We start from the raw sequence: 18,905 nt of genomic DNA, 5'->3' as shown, positions 1-18,905 counted from the left end.
TTTAGTCTCTGATGCATGATTCTTTATTATTAATTGTTTTTGGCTTTTAACTAGCTCTCAGTAACTGCGAATACTCTCAAATCGTATTTTCTTGTTAATTCGACCTGTTGATAATGTTTATAATGCGTTTTTTGTTATTTTATATTTATATGGATCCTGTCTATATACCAGCTTTGATTATTTGAAATATCTTCAAATTTTCACTTTTTCTTACTACATTTGTATAAACTTCAAGATTTACCTGTATTATCAAAACCGTTTTTGTTTTTTTTCTAAAGTGAATATTTTCGAAGGGTTAAATATTTCACAGCGGTGTCTTGTCATTGCTTTGTTTGGACTTGTTTGTTTACTTTTTGGCCTTGAATGTTTGTTCCTAATATTTTATGAACTGTGCATTTGCATTCAGATATCGCCGATCAAACTTATTCGTTCATGGTGTATTAATTTACGTTTTTTTAATTAAGTTAGGCCTGCTATTTGATATTTTATCGTGTGTTTTTCTATGTTGTGATGTTATGCTATTGTTTCAGAAAAAGGGAGAAGGTTTGGATCCATTAAAACGTTTAATCCCGCTGCAAATGTTTTCACCTGTCCTTAGTCAGGAATCTGATGTACAGTAGTTGTCGTTTGTTTTTGTAATTTATACGTGTTTCTCGTTTCCCGTGTTTTTATATAGATTAGACTGTTGGTTTTCCCGTTTGAATGGTTTTACACTAGTAATTTTGGAGCCCTTTATAGCTTGTTGTTCGGTGTGAACTAAGGCTCCGTGTTGAAGGCCGTACATTGACTTATGATGGTTTACTTTTTTTTAAATTGTTATTTGAATAGAGAGTTGTCTCATTGGCACTCATACCACATCTTCCTATATTTGCTTACTATTTGTTGTTTGTGGATTAATTGAGTTGGAAAGCATTATCATTCCTTCATGTTATAGTAGTTCTTTCTTTGTCTGATTAAACATTTAAAACAACAAAAGGAAAAAAAAACTGGGAAGTGAATAAGCCAATTACTAAAACATAGAAAAGTAGTTTTGTAGGCAAGAAGAGGGTTAAGTGCTGAATGATTTGATTATGATGTTAAAAGGGAGCGCAATACACGTTTTGAATAAATAATGTTTCTCATGGTAATTTAAAATGACTTCTGCGTTGCACATTTTCAATTGTGTTTTATATTTCACATGTCATTTAATCATTTTAGAATGGAACTTGCAATAAATGTCAGAACAACTGACAGGACTTATGACGAAATTGCTCATTATACAGATATTATTGAAATTGATAACCTACAACCCTCATCACAAGGTACTTAATGTAATACAATTCAAAAGAAGTGTAAACATTCCAATTGATTTGTTAATACCTATTAGTAGATACCAATGCTGATAGAGAGGCTAAAGAGTCCATCCCATCAAGTTATAATTGGTTCGTTTCTTATTTTTACGAAATTTTGTAGTAAAACATTCATTGTCTTCTATCCTCATATATTTGCAGTAAAGTTTGATCTGAGCATTACATTGGAAAATGTTACCTTCAATATACTTGACTGTCTCAGTGCCTACCTTATTTCTTCTAATGCTTCCATTTTACGTTTTAGTTTTCAATGGAAAAGTTAAATGAAAGTTCTAAAATGTGCCTAATAAAGGACATATCTGTGTTTTTGCACACATGTTTAGAAGCAGTTTTAAAACGCTCATGGCTTCGATCTTATAAGTTTTCGTCATGTTGTACGTAATGGAAAGCTATATTCAATAATGAATGAAGCTATCATAAAGAAGGCCAATTTCATTTTTAATTTAGTTTTGCTGATCATTTTGTTTGTTTCTGTGTATTCTTATAGTTGATAATGTTTGCCTAAACCAAAAGCAACACTCTTCATACAAAGAACAACAACTTTAACAAGCGGAATTAGTATTTCAGATTTGTGTCAACCTGTGTATACGTATTGTCTTGTTGATAATTTTTGCTGCTTAAAATTTGTCAGCAGTGTTTTTCTATGGTTTTTTGCACAACATACAAACAATTAAAAGTCATCCGACATTACCGGTTAATGATTAATTCATTCTTTTTCCTATTTGTTGCCGTGTACTGTGTACTGTATCTTCTATGATATTCGTTATGAATGAAAACAATGATTAATAATAATTTTTTAAAGACAATCATTTGTAAGTAGTCGATTGACTATTTCGGCTATGTTGATATAAGTACAGCCCTTGCATTGCCTATCAGTTTTGCTGTTTACAGATTTTATTTATCTACCATATTTTTAATCAATGATGTAAAAAAAATACCTCATCATACATATTTCTCAATTTATTTTTCACTTGACTGGGCGGAGTTAACCGGTTCGCTCATAATAAACCAGTCCATCTATAGATAGGTGTTTTAGAATAAACTCATCAATGAAGTGTCCAGTTATTCGTTTGTAAATTCCTTTGATGACACTGATAGGTGATGAGAAATCAGTTATAATTTTAACGGCAATCATCCTTATCACACACATCTTCAAATAGACTGTACTTATGCAAATTGAACGTAAGCTCCGCCCGATCAGTTGAAAGATCATTGGTAATACCAGGATTGAAATTTTGTATTTGCAACAGACGCGCGTTACGTCTACAAAAGACTCACACGATCGAATAAGAAAAGTTAAAACGGCCTAATAAAGTACGAAGATGAAGAGCTTTGAAGACGACAAAATCCAAAAAGTTTTGCCAAAATACAGCTAAAGTAAACTATTCTCGATGTAGAAAAGTCTTAGTATATCAAAAATTCAAAATTCTTCATATTGGGCTGTTAATCCTACAATGATTCGACATACAATTTTGGACATGCTGACACATTTGTAAATAATGTCTTGCTGGTCAATTTTAGTTTATATTTATCTGATATAGGATTTAAGAAAATATAAGTAATAACACAAAAAACAACAAGGCGTGCTTCAGTTGGCCCCTAAACAAAAATGCATCCTAGCTCAGTGATAATGGACGTCATACTAAACTCCGATATATATATAAAATAAACTAAAATTAAAAATAATACAAGATTAACAAAGGCCAGAGGCTCCTGACTTAGGACAAGCGCAAATTAAAAGACGACAGACGTCAGCTGTTATGTAATGAGAAACGCTAAACTGCACTTGAATCAGATGAACTTAAAAGGCGGTAAAGGTGACTGACGACTGGTCTGAAGAGTTTATCTTCGATGACTTCTAGCCTGCACGTGTCTGATTTGGCGAGTTCTAACTTCGTTCATGACGAAGACTTCTCGACTCCTATGTTATTTGACAATGATGCGTATTTACATGACGACGGTTAATTGTTCTATTTTTATACTCCTGCACACTACAGCAGAAAAAAAAAACATGTTGCACAAAGTTGTGTAAACTCCGACAATAACAAACACTTGTAATAACATAGCTTATTTATCCACGCTAAATAAAATAACTCATGGGTGCAGGGAAAAATGTATAGTTGTCCATGCTTTCAGTATTCTTTTGTGCCTTTTTTATAATATACTGTTAAATTACAACCATCTTCTGATCATATTTTGATTTGGATTGAGTTTTAAGAAAAACGGACACAAATGATATTATTCAATTATTGAAAAAGATGATAAAAATTGAAATTAAAACGCATCTTAAAATTTATTGACGCTGCAACCTGAAACTCTGACGTTCATTGTTTTAAATTAACAGAAGTTTTATTGTTCAAATGGAAATGATATATTGTGGTTTTAATGATTGCAGAAAATGCTAACTCCACCATGGCAATGACCATCAGAGATATAGACGAAGTGTCGGCAGAACAAACATCCACATCATCAGACAAGGATAGAGATTCTTCAGAATATTTAGATGATGGATATGAAAAGCCTTACACCACGCTGGTGGTTACTGATCAAGTGAAAGACGAACATGATTATCTCACTACCAAAACAGAGTCAAATTATGAAAATTCAATTTCTTTTCAGAACGTTGCTTGTGGACATGCCACTGAAAACTTAGAAGAAAATACTTTATCAAATAAAACAAAAGTGCATGATGAAATCACAAGTTGGAATCTGAATTACGACATGAACGACTTTAACGAAACAAATGATAGTGTGCCTCAGACTTATATTAATCCGCAAATGAATAAGGCAGAATACGTCAACTTGTCACTTAACCAATAACATTTTAGTATTTGCTGAAGGACGCCTACGGGTGCGGGAGTTTCTCGCTACATTGAAGACCCATTGGTGGCATTCGGCTGTTGTCTTCTCTATGGTCGGGTTGTTGTCGCTTTGACAAATTCCCCATTTCCTTTCTCAATTTTATGATAGTATTCTCAAACGAGGCCAATATACGTCAATGTCAGTTATAATCTTATGAAGATAAACACACAAAAACCTTTTAAATGCACATTGATCAAAATTGCATTAAATGACAAGATGTTCTAATACGACAGCCTGTATATCAGTATAACCACAGTATCTACGTTTACTGCTTACGCATTTACGCTTTTTGCTGCCAAAAAGAACATTAATGTCTTCTACACACAAAACCTGTTGCTGGTGTAGAACGACAAGGGTTGATGGTAACGTTACACTACTGAGGGCATTGACACCGTCAAAAAGCGGCACAAAAAGACGATTTGGGCGGAAATGAAGCAAACTGAATTTAATTCATTATTCGTATACTAAAACGGATGTCAACAAGTGATACATGATCATAAGCTTGCTACTACTATAATACAAACTTATCTAATATTCTGTCTAATTATGTAGTTCGTCATTTTCATGAAAATGTTGCATACTTTCAAAATATTTGTTAAAAGTTTTTTTAAATTTATCTTTTTATCAGAATATCTCAACTAATAATCGCATTCCTGATAAATAATAATAAAAATGGTAACTTTCATACTTCATTCCGCGAAATATTAATTTTCCCAATACACGCTTCATTTATCTATTAGATTCTGGGTTGTTTGAAAGTCTTGTTTTAATCTTATAACGTTTAGCTAAGAAAGGAAAATATTATATTGCTTCAGATTCCTTTAATTTTTTTAAACTTAATTTTTATTTAGTAGCTTTAAGAGTTCAACGTTTCATAAATGAATATATGAGTCAAGTGAAAAAAAACCAAAGTAATGGTCGGTGCATTTGGTTTCCGGTAACTAAATTGATTATTCCCTTTAGAGGTTTTTATCCACGAAATCATCCCAAATATAATGAGATATATGGTTGTGTGTGCTAATTTTCAATGTGCATTTATTCAAACAAAGTATTTGTATTCAACGAGTCAAAAAATCATGCAGTCTACGCTCCCGTCCGTCACACTTTAATACAATAGACCGAGATACGGTCAGATAAGTTGGTTATGTCCGTCGTTTTATGGGAAATATTTAATAATCATAAGAGCATTAATTTCACCAATTTAGAAGCGGATTTCACCCTTTATAGTTTTGAGTCAGTGTTTACATTCAAGCTCATTGAAGAAACGTCCAAATTGCATTTAATTGATGAATTCAACAATACTCACAGTTATCATAATGTTATGTTTTCGTCGACCAAAAATAAAGAACTTTGTAAATATATGGTCAAAAGATACCCAAGGAAATTACGTCTATTTTGAATATATGAATTTTAATTCGTCATAATAGACTGTTAACTAGCTTTCAATAAATGTGAGAACTCTTAAATTTGTACTTTGTGTCTTGAGGGATTTTGTTAGCTGTTAGTTTAAATCGATATGATTTTGACATTTGTTCTTGTTTTGTTCTTATTTTATGCTGTAACACCACTGCCTCGTCGTCTTAGAAGGGGTGGATGCTGAAAAATCATGATTAACCCCACAACATTCTTTATACACATGTCACAAGAAAGGAGCAAAATTTTCAGTAGTTGTATTATCTTGTCTGAATCGTTTTACATTTTGTCGAGTCAGGGCCTTTTATAAATACCTGTTTTCAATAAAGGATTTGCTCATTGTTGACGGCCATACGATTGCTGCTCACAAGGAAGCTATTAAACCAAGAGTTTCAAATGGTGAAGTTGAAAACATCCCTTCGTAAATTTTACGCACGCCATCACGAGTTGGTTGATCGTTATGGAATAACCATTTCACAGATGATATCGGATATGTTCTTTATGTCGTAACTACAATATCTTCCCTTTTCACGATTGTGACCTAGCGAATTAGACTATTTACCGGATTTGTAATAACGTAAGCAACACGACGGGTGCCACATGTGGAACAGAATCTACTAACCCTTCTGGAGCACCTGAGATCACCCAAAGGTTTTGGTGGGGTTAGTGTTGCTTAGTCTTTAGTTTTCTATGTTGTGTCTTCTGTACTATTGTTTGTTTGTTTGTCTTTTGGAAATTCATCCGGAAACCCCTTTATCAAATGGCAAAATTAATAAGTCAAATACACCAAACGTTGGAGAGTAATTGTCATAATTCTTACATTGTACATACCTTGATTTTATAGGAAGCTAAACCTCTCACTTTAATTGCAGTGGCACCTACTTTTATTTTATTGACAACAATATGTGTGCAAAATAAACAAACAAAATTGATAGAAATATCAAACATTACGGTACGTCATTCAACACTATGTTATAATCTTAGTAACTATAAAACAAACAAATATGTCACCAAAGTAAAACAAGATAGCAAAGACAAAGCAAATAAGGAAAATATGAAAGACAAGAATACAAAAAAATACCATTGCACAATATCACAATTATCACATTGGCGGGATGTATCAATACCTAGCCACACCAAAAATTATTACAAAAAATGAACTAAACAGTAAAGGTTACAAAAAAGAAAAAGAAAAAGAACACTGTTACGCGTTATTAGGATGATAAACAACGCTAGTACATAGATTTTATACTTCAAGACCACCATGTGTTATTTATGAAGTTTTGACCGAGCTACTCTGAATTGTAAAAAAATGTTTCAGATAAGTAGTGTATAAGTTTTAGATGTTTCCTGTTGACAATTTTCATATTTAATTGATTAGTTCTGACAGTTTTTACAGTGATGAGTGTATATTTTTAATTACTATTTAAAAAACCTAGAAAATTTGACAGAGCTATCCTGATTTGTGAAAATAATTTCAAATAAGGTTATGCACACTTTTTCAAATGAAAAAATCGCATCAATGGTATTTTTTAGAATGATTTTTTTTTTATTTTGACTTATATATGTTACAGGTCAAATGATTGGATGTCGCTCCCAGAAAATGAGAAACAGTTACGTGATTTGTTTCTCAGTGGTGAACGCCATCCTGCAACGGAGAAAGTCAGACACGCGATTTAATGAATGTGTTTGTAGATAGATGTTTGTGTGTTCTGTTAAATTGTTTCTTTTAAAATTGTTACACGATGATGACTGCTGTACCCATATTTTGACTATTTTATTTATTATGTCTGTTTAGTTCACGCATCATTGTAAATATAACGGAATTTGATGAGACCGTCATCAAAGTGAAAGGTTTAGCGCTATAAAACCAGGTTTAATCCACCATTTTCTACATTTGAAAATTCCTGTACCAAGTCAGGAATATGACAGTTCTTGTCCATTAGTTTTTTATGTGTTTTATCATTTGATTTTGCCATGTGATTATGGACTTTCCGATTAGATTTTCCTCTGAGTTCAGTATTTTTGTGATTTTTTTTTTACCCGTTCAACAAATGAATATATATTAAAGCTGAACTCAACTGAATAGCGAATTCCTGACCTTAAACTGTCCATGATAGATACACCGGGATTTGATGATACTAACGGCCTCTAGCAGGTTGCAAAAAATGAAATGTCGATAAAGTATTTTCTAGCCTCACATAGCCTGAAAACAGATATCCAAATTTAGTAATGATTGTACAGAATATCAATGACAACCGAATAGAAGGAGAAAGCTCCAGCTTTGTGAAAATGTTGAAAGGATTGAGGAAAGTCGGCGCAGTTGACCCTTACAATCCAAATGTTGTAGTTGTTCTTACGCATGGTGCATATATTGCTCGAAAAAGCTGGGGGGGGGGAAGTAGTACAAAAGAAGAAAGAAGATGTTAGAACAATTGTACAGCTTTATTTAGGTGTTCATCCAGAGATTGTCGTGCAAGAAAACCTGCCACAGGACCACGAATTAGAAAGTGATGGCGACTGGTAATTTTACCCAATGGTGACAAGCAGCCAAAAATACTATATGAAGCATGTGAAAATATTCTGAATCGAGCAGGCGACAAAATTGGACACGAAGCCATGGCAGTTGCTTTTATACTTGGAAGTGGCAAGGGAGTAGAATTGGGATTTTCCGTCTCATCTTCAGATGTTACACAGGAAGATGTACAAACCATGCTTTCAGCTTTGATTGAATAGATAGTCCTGATTCCTACTTCTGCGGTAGGTAACATGTTAGAGGATTACAAAAAAAAAATGATATTAAATTTCGTGATAACAATATTTTGATCCTTCAGGTAAGATTTCGCGATCTTAACATTTTTAAAACCAGCGATCTGCAGAACATGTCGATGAACAAATTAATGACCGAATTTTATCCTATAAGACTCACAAAAGAGAGGCAAAAAATATTAGAAGAAGTCTTTGGTTTGAGTTATGAACAAGTTTCGGGATTAGACTACCATGTTGGAAAGGGTTATAATATTTTTAAAGACTCAACAACTTTGAAGTCACCTCTGGCGATGGTAGAGAGCAGCAATCAATATGGTTTGCCCGGAAATGTACATTTGAAAGAGTGTTCCTCTTTTGATGTCAAATTTGAATCAGTTGAGGATACGAAGGAATATGTCAGTAAAAGATTAAGAGATGTAAACATACATGTGGATGGGGTTATCAACTTTGAAAAGCTTAATATAAATTTTCGAAGTGGTTACAATAAAGGCAGTTCAAAAATTCAAAAATTCTCAGTCGAACAAATAATTCAGCATGTATCAGTGTGATTAGATGGAAAGCTTTCTTTGACAAATGGGAATGTATGTCGTAATAGGGGCGTACATAGGAGGATCCTTAACATGTAGCATAAAATTAGAAAAAGAACAGTCTATTGAAGACGTACAAATTGCATTGGCAGCAAAGTTTTCATTTCTTCAGGGAAATGAAGAAGATGATTTTTCAAAGACAGACAAACAAAGTAATTTTAAGATAGATTACCTGAGCCGTATTTGCCACATCTTTTTGGAATTTTGGATCTTCTATGCTCTTCAACTTTGTATTGTTTGGCTTTATAACTATTTTGATATTAGCGTCACTGATGAGTCTTATGTAGACGAAACGCGCGTCTGGCGTACTAAATTATAATCCTGGTACTTTTGATACCTATTTACACCACTGGGTCGATGCCACTGCTGGTGGACGTTTCGTCCCCGAGGGGATCACCAGCTTAGTAGTCAACACTTCGGTGTTGACATGAATATCAATTATGTGATCATTTTGATAAATTTCATGATACAAAACTTTGAATTTATCGAAAAACTAAGGATTTTCTTGTCCCAGGAATAGATTATCTTAGCCGTATTTAGCATAACTTTTTGGAATTTTGGATCATCTATGCTCTTCAACTTTGTATTGTTTGACTTTATAACTATTTTGATATGAGCGTCACTGATGAGTCTTATGTAGACGAAACGCGCGTCTAGCGTACTAAATTATAATCCTGGTACTTTTGATAACTATTATCATCTTTTCATTCAACTTCGTTACAGTGGAATGGTGGAAACAAGGACACGTACAAGAATCATTAGAACATTTAGAACAAAGTGATTTGAAAGCATGGGTTGAGTCCCTAGAGTATTCCACTGTTACTCTATTGCGTTCACTTGTCCTTTATCCTCTGTACCATATCGTAGCTGAAGTAAGCAAAGATACAAGTGAAAAAAATGCATATGCTATGGATTTAGCTTTGAAAGGAGAATTAACTTATCAGCCTCCTAGAGTAGACGATAGAGCTACCACTGCTAAATCAAATAATGCTAGATACTGTTTCCATGAAGATTCTCTTATAGAAATCAATAATGGAAATATGAAACGTATTAAGGACCTAAAAGTGGGTTAATAAATTTCTTATATTTGATATAAAAGTAAATCTTGTAGAAGACGAAATTATAGCATGGCTTCATCGATTACGGACAGATCAATTTACATTTTTAAAAGTAATCCATAACTTTGGCGAAATCAAATTGACACCTGATCATATTTTATTTGTTGGAGAAGACGGTAATTTTATAAATTTTCAATTTTGTACATATTTAAAATAAAATAGTTCCTATACATAGGTGTAATTATCAAACTATGTGAAGAAAAATAAATATAGTATATCAGCTCATAATCCAACCATAGAAACAGGCAGATTTTATAATGTTGATAAAAAACCGCAAAACATATTGCTACATTGAAGACGTATATCACCCTAGACTTGAATGTAAAAAAAGGTAAAGTAAAGTAAGGTATTTAAAAGATTTTATAAGAAAAATTCATTTGTATGCAAACTTGTCTAATTGTTATCTGTCTTAAATATTAATGAATTAAGTCATTGAGGTATATGTTTTTTTTAGATCAACAGAAAAACGTAGAATTCAATTGCATTTATATAGTATATATTATGTACTCACATGTTTGTGTTTATTAAAAGTAAACCTTTCACCGCTTGTATTTCTTATTTTGTAGTTCATGTACAATATGTATTCAACTCACATTATTTTGTAAAAAGTTTTATCATTGATGTATATTTTATCATCATTTTGTGTATGCATCATAAAAGCTGTATTTGCTTTTGGAATAAGGTATTTATATTTTTAAATAATATTGTAATAATCGATCATCGTTTGTCACATGATATGTATACTATTCTATCAAATATTATTTAAGGAAACAATTCACTTGGCTGTTTTGTACAGGGCAGATATAGTTTCTGTAAATCGCAGGTAAGGACGCCTATCTGTAAATCTGATTCACATTGTTTGTCTAATTGCTCGGGTAAGCAAAAGATATTATGGCATTCAGATCAGATAGAGATAAGCCGTCAGAATTTGCAATTAAAGCAACAAACTATACATCATAATCACAATGTTGCAAAACAATTCAATTGAGAATGTTTATAACACGATTTTTGTAAAGTTACAAGAGTGCATTAAGGATTATTTTTTGCTGTTATTCAAATATTGTTTTTTTAATTAAATTATAACGTCTTCTACAATATTGACAGAATCCATTCTAGTAAGAATCTTTTGTCTTATCATTTTTTAACTGAAACTGCATATACATTTGCACCAAAAAATACGTATCTTATTGTCAAAAATAAGATGTAAAATATTTTCTGACAATCAAGATTTCCGTTGAAAAGATTGAAAATGTCATTTGAATTTTACATAAAACTTACTTAAAGTTGTTTGTGCGTATCTATATTTTTAGTCTTACGGTAATTGTTTTTATACAACGAGTTAATAAGAAGACATCTGAAGATAATTAGCTAATAAATCTTTTGGATAACATTCGAAACATTAATGCGAAATGGTCTACTGATTTTGTATTTATAATTTGAGACGTCAACTATGTTATTTTTTGTACCTATTTATTTTTCAAAAACAAATTTCGGAAAAATTTGTCTTAAAACTAAAAGTGATTCCATATCAATAAAACAGAAACATTCATGTGTTCTTATGACTTGTTTCCTTCCAAAAAGGTATAGGTAACAGCGAGGCATTTAACGATGAGTAAACCGATACCGTATAGTTATCTTATTGTCGAATATAATATGTAAAATATTTTCTGACAATCATGATTTCAGTTGAAAAGATTGAAAATGTCATTTGAATTTTACATAAAACTCACTTAACGTTGGTTGTGCGTTTCTATATTCTTAGTCCTAAGGTAATTGTTTTTATATAACGAGGTAATTAGAAGACACCTGAAGATAATTAGTTTATAAATCTTTTGGATTACATTAGAAACATTAATGCAAAATGGTCTACTGATTTTGTATTTATAATTTGAGACGTCAACTATGTTATTTTTTGTACCTATTTGTCGTAAAAAACAAATTTCTGAAAAATTTGTCTTAAAAATGAAAGTGATACCTTTTTTCCTTCCAAAAAATATAGGTAACATTATGACATTTTACAACGAGCTGTAAACCGATACCGAATAGTTGACTAAATTAACGTTATCAAAGGTACCAAGATTATAATTTAGTATGCCAGACGTGCGTTTCGTCTACATAAGATTCATCAGTGACGCTCATATCAAAATATTTATAAAGCCAAACAAGTACAAAGTTGAAGGCCCTGATATGAAAAATATGAAGTGAGTATCAAAGTGAGAAAAACAATGGCCTATTTTATAACAAAACAAATAAGAAAAACAAATATTACAGATTGAATCAACAAATACCGCTTGGTACAGGCATATTTAAAATAATGAGGAGGGGTTAAACAGATGCAATTCAGATGAAAAAAGGTCTCACCTCTCAACAAGTAAAATCAATGTTCATACATTGTTAAACAATACTAAATAAAATGAATGCCATTTTATACAGAATTATAAGAGACTGTTGAAATACATATATATATAATACATTAAACATCCTGAAATTAAATACTATTTACAATATGCAAATGGCCTACGTCGTTTAAAAATCAAATAACAGGTTTTGGCACAAACACGTATCAGATTTACACATGAGAATAAAACCCCAAACACTAACGTTTAGTTATCTTCTTATGTTTTTAAAAGTTTCAGCAACATAATATAAATGATTTCTTAAATCGTCATAAAGAGGAAATCTTTATATAACATGCGCTTTGTTTTCAAAAGAACCGTCACATATATGGAACTCTCTGTTTTCTCTACCTGATAAATATCTATTCCAATGTAAAAGAGCATGTTAAACATCGACATGTTTATCGTGTAATTTTGGTATAAACAGTTTTACAACATAATTAGGCCGTGTTCACATTGAGCTAAACTTTGTGTTATTTAAGTGTACTGTCTACACTCTAACTAAACTCAGTTACGTTCACATTGATAAAAATCATTGTTTACATGTAGTTAAAAGCAAGTGTTCACTACATGCAGTCGATATTTAATGTAGACCATGCGTGGATTAAGTGTACACTTAACTATATATTGTGAATGTGGATTTTAAAAATATTTAATGAAGTTGCAGATATTGAATAGCAATGATTATAATAATATAATGAATAAAGTTTTTTACCAATTTTCATGACAAAAATTTCAAAATTGCTAGAAATTAAAAGCCTTGTGGATCATTTGATTTTCAGTGCGAAGGTAGATTGTTTGTTGATAGAATGTTCCTTTAGTACTCTTTTTCTTTTTATTAAATGCGAAAATAATTTTAACTATTTGTACAGAACTGTTTCTTTCAAAGTTTTTCATTTTGTAAGACAAATCATTTGTATACAGTAATATCCAGTCCAGACTTCAATTCAATTTGGTCTTCTTTCGATCGACCATTAATCCCTCGCGAAAAGTGGGACATCCGATTTGCTGTGTGGAATGTACAAGTACTCAGCCTCTCAGTGGGCCATGAAGTACGATGCCGCAATCTTTGCACATTAAGAATATTTGCAATAACTGTTTGAGGGTTCCATAGGTAGCCAGTTGCTTGGCAACATTTTTGTCCCTATCCAATATACTGTCATTTGCTGATAACACTACAAATTGCCCCGATCTTCATCTCAGAGGGTCTCTATTACAGGATCTACATTATTTTATTTACTGTGTATTTGTTATCGTTCTGAAAATGCGTGATTATTTTTTCACTGAACGTTAAGTAACAAAAATCAATCAATCATGTTCAAGATAATTTTTTCTTCAGATGGTTTCACAGTTTGAGCTTGCGTAATCGTGGCACTATTAGAACTTTCAAAGTTCTCTATATCAATAAGGAAACGACGATTCGTCTTCTTAGGACAAGCAAATATTTCTTTACATTGATAAAAAAACTACTCTTCTTTCCAATATGTTTTTTTTCTTAAAAAAATGTATTTAAACAATTTATATACCTGCAACCTCCCCCTTTCCTCAAATAAAATATTGAAAATAAAAAAAAATGGAATCGGTCTTAGACAATGAATGATTTGAGAGGACATTTGATTTCAATTCTATGTAAGTTTCATATACATTACATGTACGTGTTTTTTTACTGATGTGAACAAATTTTCATGTACAGGTAATCAAAACCGATGTACAGATGATAACAATTTTAATTTGAAAACAGTGTTTATTTCATGAAACGTATTGTAAAAATGTTAACAGTACGCGATGTTTGGTGTCAACACGGCGTTAGTGTCCATATTTTTAAGGACACGATAAATGACTTAAACTCAGTTCACAGAAGGTTTTCTTTACTATAAAACTACAGTTTTTGTCACACTTATGCTTAATACTCAAACTGTCAGCTCACGTGTGAACTTTTGCATTTACCGATTAAGGCTCAATAATTGCAGCATTTGGTGCATATTTCCCTTCTCATAGAAAAAAACTATGTACTTGTTTGACAGGGAAAATGTACATACCTCACAACAAAAAAGACTCAAAGTACACATCAGGGAGTATTCGCAGTTACTGACAGCTATTTCAAAGCAAATAACAACTAATGATAAATTATGTATCTAAGACTAATAAATCAGTCATCACAAATCCAACTTTCAAACAAGTAATTGTAAAGACGTAAAAACATGAGCATGCAATGCCAAAATATAGGTATGGACAGATTGTTTAACCGTGAATGTGCATCTGTGAATATCTAATATTTAGTACAGTTTATCATTTCCTGATTTCAAAATCAATTATAGTTATACCAATAAAAGCAATATACAGAGATCTACCTATAATGTTTAATTAATAAGCCTGTAGAAAAAGTTTATTTATTGACTTTAGTTATCTATTTATTCAATTTCTATATATTTATTGATTTTTAATTCAACGTACGTGGTTGTGTTGCGTAATCTTTAGTTTTCCGTGAAGTGATTTGTTACAGTTGCTTGTTTTAACTTGTTTTTATTTGTTTTTTGTTTGTTGATTTTATTCATGCACCATGTTGTCTATTTTCGTTGGAACTTTAACTGCCTAACCCTCAAATGTTTGCCGTGCATGTTGTATATAAAACTGTTATTTAGTTGAATGGAACATTTCTAACATTTATTTGTACTTTTACCGCAAACAAATTTTCTAAAATAATTAAAACGAATACGATACCAGAAAAAACATCTTTTGGATTATTTCAGAAATCAGGATTTATTTTCGTTACAAATAAAATATTATACCACATTCTTTTATAAATTGTCCATTCACATTTTGTCAAATATTTATTTTCTAATCTAGAGAGTAGAAGATAACAAGAACAAAGAATAAAAAATATTGCATAGAGAAAGAACCCAGGTTCATAGATCTGCGCATCTGTACATGCAAAGAATTGTGACAACGAAGAATGATGTCAATGAAAAGATGAACTAGTATTTCAAAAATACACTTCAAACAGGCCACCTATAGGAATTAATGTTTTTTTTTATCTTGTTTTTATTTAAGACATAGATTAATTTGACATTGAACACAATTTATAGCGCCGATGGAGAGACACAGGTTAAGAAATATTATTAGTATAGTATTGTTCTCTTGTGGTAAGTATTACACAATTTATTTACAGGTCAAATGTCTTTCTTTGGCTTAATTTTATTGCTGTATGTTACAAAAATATTCGAGTATTAAAACAATGTCATTAAAATTGACTGGTTGATTGATGGACTGGTCGGTGGTAAACGCCACTTTCATCACTATTTTACTATTTCGTTGCGGTCAGATTTTAATGGTGGAGGAAGCCGGAGAGAACTATGGACTATTAATAGGAAAACTGACATTCCTAGTCACTTATGTGTAAAATTAAGTGCATCTTCGACTTTAGGAATTTCACGAATTTGCAGTTCGACTACTTAAATCACTTGACTACTGAGGTCCCAAATATATATAGAACGAAGAAATTTGGGTACGGTGTCAATGGGTCAATTCTCCATCCAAGTCACAATGTGTATAACATTGACAAATCAAGGAAGGTTTACCAGAGAACTACGCAGTGTTTAATTTTAATGACTTTTATAAAACTAGAAATAACCCAAATTCTTTGCCATAGAACGTTTGTATTTTTCAATATTAGGCGCTTTCTTTCATCGAAACTTCAAATATCATACAAAATTTCAAGTGAACGCATCATCAATACATTTTAACTCGATTTCCTTAACCATGTTAACGTTGTTGTGGTGTGCGAACATCGAAATCCTTACAGACTAAAACATTGCAAGAGGGAATATATAATATCTAAACAGGGTTTACAGATTACCTACTATTTTCGATTTTTTTAAAATTGGACATGGAATGACACAGAATTGAGTGCTGGATTAAATATATGTTTTGTTCACAATCAGATTGAAACCGGAAACGATACTTTAATTTAACGAGGAAAAGGATAGTATAATGACAAAATAATATAAAAAATAATGTCACAATTATATGAGGTCAATTTAATTTCCTTGTTGTATTATCATATTCAAATATTTCTCCTTTTTTGTATTTTATAAAAAAAAAAAAACACTTTTGAAAATGATACGTAGTTTGTTTTTGTAAAAACTAAACATACTTTATAACATAGGAGGACACCACCATGTTCAAGGGAAGGCAAAAAAAGAGTACCATATTTGGTTAGCTGGCTTGCTAGTTGAATCCTGCAGTCATTATTGGTTGGGTAAACTACCGCCCTTTAAGAGTATACTTGTGCGACGAATAACCTATCTACATGTATCTGTATGTAGGATAAGACTAATCCGAACTCCGAAAGGAGGGTAGAATACTTAACCTAATACTGACTTCACGGTTCAGTTTGCAAGAAAGCTTAAACAAAAATCTACTTTACCAAATTACTCAATGCATTCTGCAATAATAAACACACAGCGGTCTACAAAATACCACACACAAAACTGAAGAAAATAAATGAACGACACGACCCCTTTCAAAACCTGAATGAACTAGATGTCTTGAGTAGGCAAATTGACTATTTGATAACAACTTGCATATTCCTGACATGGTACAGGACACTACAGGAAATATGATGGGGTGGCCCTGGTTGAATGGTTAGACAAACCTCCTGCTTAAATGGCAATAACAAAGATGCCGCTAAAACATTAATTGACAGGAAAACAGCACAATCAAACACAAGAACTCTCGGGACAGAGAAATACCGCTTTCTTAAAAAAGATGAGCATTATTAGTGTAATTTATTTATTATCCTACCCTTTTTACAACATACTGTACAGTCACTTGTACTGTAAATGTATTATACACTAATTAACAAAATTATGAAAAGTATAAAAAAAAAAACGACAAGATCTCTTTACTTATTAAGAAAGTTAATTTCATCTCTGAAATTAAATTACAGATTTAGTGTTAACCAAAGAATTAATTTACAAGACGTCAGGATCTAAAGTCAAGCTGGTTTGTCCCATTGAGACAATTCGGGATATAACTTGGACTGGACCACCAGAGTATATACTATACGCCGTTGGAACAGACGTATCATCACGTGTGTCGACTCTAGTGGAAATAAAGAAAACCGATACTGATAAAAAGTCCATTTTGATTATTCATCATTTCACCGAAGCTATAAGTGGAGAGTTCAGATGTGACGATGGTGTTAATGATAGAGAATTTAACTTAGTGATTAAAAGTAAGAATAAAAAGCACAATAACCCAATTCATAAATATAATATATGTTGTTTGTTCTTGTTAAGAGTAACTAGAATCTACTTAAATATTAAACAAGAAGAAAAAAATCCACCAAAAACGGTACGACTCAATAAAAAGATGTGAGAAAATTCTACATTAGAAACCAAATGACGTAGACATGCAACTTAAGGTAGCTGTAAAGCCATCGAAAATTAGTAAACTCATATCGCATAGATTGTTATAAAAGGTCCTAAAATAGCAAGTGAAAAACAATTCAAACGAAAAACCCGCGTTATGTAGAAAGATCTAGAAACAAATATGATAAACAGCAACACACAGCTACCACTGACAAAAATGCGCTCGACTTTGGACAGGCACAAACACGATGTGATTGAGTTACAAACGAGGTATTAACCATTTTTTCTTCGTTAAATGATTGTTATAGCCAAGAATATGACAGTTGCTTTAACTCGTTCCGTTGATTGATAACGTTTGATTTTGTCATGTTATTGACCTCCACTTTTTGAATTTAACTTGGAGTTCGGTATAGTTGTCATACCTTAAAAAAAATTGATCATGAAAATATTGTACTTTCATGGTTGAACTGTCCCCGTAACGTAACAACATAAAAGAAGACGATACAAATCAGTCGAAATAGGCTTAATCTATCCATCTTGTGAGTTCATCCTTTTTCCACTGATTTTAATAGTTCGTTCTTATGTTGTACTGTTACAGCACTGTCCGAGGTTAGGGGGAAGATTGGGATCACGCTAATAAGTTTGACCCCGCCAAATTCTGTATGTATGTGCCTATCCCAAATCAGGAGCCTATAAGTCTTGGGTTGTCGTTTGATTAAGTGTTACATGAAATTGAGATTGGAAATGGGAAATGTGTTTTTCCATATTTGTTTTTCGTTCATTTCTTTTACATAAATTTGGCCGTTAGTTTTCTCTTTTGAAATTTTTTACATAGTCCTTTTCGGGGCCTATTATAGGTGACTATGCGGTATAGAATTTGCTAATTGTAGAAGGCGTATGGCGTAAGGCGTGACCTAAAGTTGTTCATTTCTGTGTCATTTGGTTTCTTGCGGAGTGTGTCTCGTTGGCAATTATACAACATCTTCTTTTTTATATTAATTAATAAGAACGATACACAGGACAAAACCACTAGCTAGGC

The sequence above is a fragment of the Mytilus galloprovincialis genome, chromosome 3 (assembly GCF_965363235.1).
Source record: "Mytilus galloprovincialis chromosome 3, xbMytGall1.hap1.1, whole genome shotgun sequence".
NCBI classification, from domain to species: Eukaryota; Metazoa; Mollusca; class Bivalvia; order Mytilida; family Mytilidae; genus Mytilus; species Mytilus galloprovincialis.
The sequence above is the reverse complement of the archived record's forward strand: the minus strand, read 5'-3'. Positions refer to the sequence as shown.